This window comes from Etheostoma spectabile, chromosome 24 (assembly GCF_008692095.1).
Source record: "Etheostoma spectabile isolate EspeVRDwgs_2016 chromosome 24, UIUC_Espe_1.0, whole genome shotgun sequence".
Lineage (NCBI taxonomy): Eukaryota > Metazoa > Chordata > Actinopteri > Perciformes > Percidae > Etheostoma > Etheostoma spectabile.
The window spans coordinates 1,719,900-1,724,529 of record NC_045756.1 but is presented as its reverse complement, the minus strand read 5'-3'; the positions used below and the strand labels follow the sequence as shown (position 1 = coordinate 1,724,529).

The window sequence follows — 4,630 nt, the reverse complement described above, 5'->3', positions numbered from 1 at the left end:
AAATGAGGAAGCGAGGTGACAAAGTAGAAGAAAGTAGAAGAAGCTCTCTTGTGGGACATTTGTGTCCTGTGTAAAACCATGAGTCAACTGTCAGTTTTTGAATTTTAATAATTGGTGTAATGGAGAGATGGAAAATTCATTTGTAGCCACATTTGCAGAGGAGAATAAAGACAGTGTTTCATGTATGTATGTGTTTGTTCTTTACAACCTGCCTTTTTTTTCACAACCATCGCTGAATTATAACCCCCCCCCCCCCCCCCAATGTTTTTAACAAATGCCACCCCAAGTCAATGAAATCTGTTTCAGTGTCCTTTATTAAGGCTTAAAAAGGTAAAAAAAATGCATATATATTCACACACACACACACAAGTTCACGGTGAGCAAGGACTAGATAAGGATAGTAGGTTTTATACAGTGTGCTTTAGACAAGGAGGAATGTCTACAAATTGGAGATGGATGTACAGTTGGAGCCAAAATCAATAAAGACTTTCATTTTCAAACAAGATGAGGCGCCGGGAGTTGATGTATGGATGTGGAGCTGATGTACGGACTTGGCCTCTGCACGTCCATCAGAGAGACAGGAAACCAGACCTGCGACCAACGTATGACAAATGACTGACACAGCCAATGCTACATTAGCTCCATATTGGTAATCAGATCAGAGTTGAGGGGGAGTAAACACAAGATCTGTAAGAGACTCAAAAAAACATGTATTTAATTTTCCTCTGCAACATAATAGCCTTTTATGAATGCCGGTACAGCCGGAGCTCATGCATATTGCAATATGTCTGCGGTGACTAATCATGCATTCATGTTGCAGGCAACATGATCAAGTTACATTCTTTTCCTGCAGAGCATCAGAGATTTTTTTGATTAGGTGCCAAATATAACCAGGGTAACACTTACCAAGGGCTACACCAATACTGCCAAAGCATTTCTATGTGCATAAAAGGGAGCTTTTGCATAATTACGAGAGAAGAGAAGACTTTTTTTTAATCTCATAGCAGGATAAATAAAACAACTTCAGGCACAAGAGTTACAGCAACACCTTAGATCATGTCAGGCTGGTTTCAGACTAAAGTAAATGACATAGCCGTGCCAAAGCTCACTCTGTTCCTCTAATCAACAGGTGGCAGTAACACGCCAAGATGGGCTGAATTTGCCTAGCAAATGTTTTATTAGGAGGGAAACGCATTAAACACATTTGGGGAGAAACTGAACACCACACAGGTGATTGCATATACTGTGGCTGATTAGACCTCTGCTCAAGTTGAAGTAATATAGTAATTTATTAGGGAATTCTTTCTACCAATAAGAATGATAAAGGGGTCATTTGTCCTGCCCTAATAGGTGCAACAGAGCTAACAATAGACCCAGGAAGTAGTCCGTCTAAACCCTCCCAGTCCTGGGAGGAGGTCTAAGCAGCCAGGTCAACTGAAAACACCTGCGAGTGTTCAAAGCCTTTAAAGCCAACTTGTTTGTTTACAAGAAAAAACAACTTGAAATTGCATAAATTCAGAGACACCATTATTTAACTTTCACTTCATTCTTTTTTACAGCTGGATTGTTGCCCCCATTACTGTCGCCTTCCGTCTAGGCTGAAATCTCTTTAGACACACATTGTGGAGGTCAGCGTGTTTGGGATTAAATTTTAAGTTAGTCGAATTTTGGCTGTGATGAGTTGAGAATGGCTAGATGTGCAAAGGAATTTGACCAGCAGGAAGAAGCAGATGTTGGTGCAAGTGTATCCCTTGACCAGGGGGTCATGGCAGCTGGCATCCAATGGGGAAAAGCGAGATGAGTTGGCCGGTCTGGTCCAAAATATTCTCCGTTCTCAAACAACCAGAGACCACCACTTGGACCAAGAGTTCTACTGCCAGGGACAAAGGTGGAAGAGCTTAACGTGCAGCATCAGTTTCCACAGATGCATCTAGGGGTTTTGCCTGTTTATTGTAAACAATCTTGAGTGTGGCACAGACACTGAAGACTAAACGTATCTAAGGCGCATCCCCTAATCAGGGCAGAGAGGTGAGATGGGAGCTACTAATATATGTTCTGTGGTGGAGAGCAGAAGAAATTCAGATGTAGAAGGGCCCTTTGGGTGTGCATTGGGACTTGCAGCGGGACCGATGACAGGACCTGAGGTGGTGCGGTTGGGACCTGTGGAGACACCCTTTGGGTGTGCAGGAACGCATAATGTGATGTCCTTGGTTTATCCTGAACCCAGGATAAAGGGGCAGGCTGTCAGACTGCGAGGAGTACGCCTGGCCACCAGCAATGCACGAATGCACCGACCGGATGTCCGCGGCCCCCTACACCGTATGACAGGGTAAAGACTGTCGTCCCTTCTAAAGAACAGACTGTTTCAAGCTTGTTTAACCGTCTCATAAAATAAACTGTACTTTTGCCGCTGCTATTGAGATTTACCCATATAGAGACAATTTTAAAATCAAACCAAATGTGTGTGGGTGTGTAGCAACCCTGGGGATTTAAAGGACATAAATGTCTACTTTGTGACACTGTTTCAGAATAAAATTTGGGAGTACAGAAAGAAGCGAGTAGAGCTGCAGGAGGAGTAGCAAACGGAAGGAGAACATGATGAAAAGATGTCCCAGATGAGGGGACAAGTCATGCAAACAATGTCAGATTTCAGAATAAACCGCCATTCTGCAGAGAACCAAAGCTGCTCCCACTGTCCCCCAGATGATGACATTGACAAAATTGACCACCTTTTGAAAGAACAGCCCAAGTCTGTCAATGTCGATTTCAATATATGAAAGTGTTTCAAGGAGAAACTCCATGTGAGCTGTATGTCCGTCTATAAGACTTGTTTCCCAAGTAGGTAAAACCAGAAGAGTCCATAGCGAATGAGATACCTGGGATGTTGATCCTTGAACAGTTCCTGAGGATGGTGCACCCTGACAACAAGGTTTGGATTCGAGAGCATGACCCTCCTACTGCAGAGAAAGCAGATCAGCTGGCTGAAGTCTTCACAGCAGCCAGAAGAGGGACCAGACACACCACCTTTTGGCAGAGACGACCACTACGCCCAAAGCAGTAAGTCCACTGGGGGTGAGCAGGGTTCTGGTCAGTCTCAGGCTGGAAAATTGTGCTTCATTCTTTTCTACAGTAGCATTGTGGCCGCCATTACCTGTTCCCTCCTGTCTAGGCCCAAAATCTCTTTGGACACAAGTGAATGTCAGTGTGACCGGGGTCAAATTTCAATTTGGTAGAATTTTGGCTGTAAAATCAGCGTAGTGGACTAAAGCTTGTGTAGCTGGGCAAATAATAGAAATTGGATATAAGGACCATGCCCTGCACAATGTCGAACTTTTGTTAAAGCACTGTTAGGCTGAATCTCACAATTTAAAGTTCAAAAAATGCTTTGCATTCTTTCTGACATTTAGATGGAGTAACCCTGTCATTATTATTTTTGTCTGGAATTGTGAGTGTTTCTCTCTGTGACTCAATAGTTCCAGACTTCCAAAGCTTCTCAGTCAGGCACAACTTTTGTTTGATTATTTCCTTTAATGACTGCAGCAATTATGCGTCTTTTAAATGTTTTGGATAATGGTTGCATCCATTATTGTAGTTAATAAAAAGGCTTTTAAGTGGTTCCATTGCCCTTATTTTCAGTTCATTTTTGAGTGAATTAATGCAAATGGCGCATGCAGTAGCTACATTAAAAAAACATATTAAAGGCTGTAACAAGTCAGCCGCTGCAGTACACATTTTGAAAAAAATGTCACACTTATTGTTCTGTGTGCACTTATTGTAAGTCAGATAATATGATCATTATATGCAGGTAGATGCCTCAGGCCCTGCAGCAGGGAATATGTAAACCATTTCTTCCATACAAGACTGCTTCAAAAAAGGTTTTTAGTGTCACAGAAAACCAGAAATAGAAACTAGTCATTTGACAGTATTTGGACATCAGAACACGCTGCAATCCTTTGCACTCCTTCATGTCTACACAATGGTGTAGATTTCAACCTTACATGTCATTTAGCTGAAGCTTTTATCCAAACATGTAGTCTGTCATTTTGATGGTGTGGTAGAGTAATTACAGAACTATAGGCAGTTTTGTCCATGGTTAATAGAGATTAATAAGATAATTTCTGCGTGCGGAGGAAAATTAATTAATGTACACTGTTGTGACCTCGATGTCTGAAACCTCCAACATCCCTAACCACAGCAGGCCCTTGAATTATATTTTTAGAGGCTCTTTTCATTCTGTGTTTTAATGATGGGAAATTAGTCTGTCCCTGCACGCATTTACACAATTTCATGTGCTAGATACGGCTTTAAACATTTGTACAGTTTATCCTTCTGTTAGGTATTTGTTGGTGTAATTGGCTACATCTACATTATGATTAATTGTTGTACTCTTTGTTTTTCTGTGTGTAACATTTCATCATGCTGAATCATGGGAACAAAGCCTCACTGAATGTAAACACTATCAGAGAGTTCAGTCCAGATGGATTTATTTCCTCACATAGTTCATAAGCTCCCTCACGTTCAACTTCCTTATGGTTAGTATTTGTGTCAAGATAATACATGATTAATGCATACAGATTTGTATACAGACTGTATGAACATTGTTGGGCTGAGGAGCCTGGGGGGGGGGGGG

The 4,630-nt window shown here is 41.8% G+C and overlaps 1 long non-coding RNA gene across 1 annotated transcript in view; it reads left to right on the top strand.

The window, feature by feature from the left end:
- Nucleotides 1–1,676: 1,676 nt before the first annotated feature.
- Nucleotides 1,677–4,630, top strand: part of LOC116674181 (uncharacterized) — an 8,501-nt gene continuing 5,547 nt past the window's right edge. The window contains exon 1 of the long non-coding RNA XR_004328002.1: nt 1,677–1,888. This is a non-coding gene — a long non-coding RNA (uncharacterized LOC116674181). The remainder of the gene's footprint in view (nt 1,889–4,630) is intronic.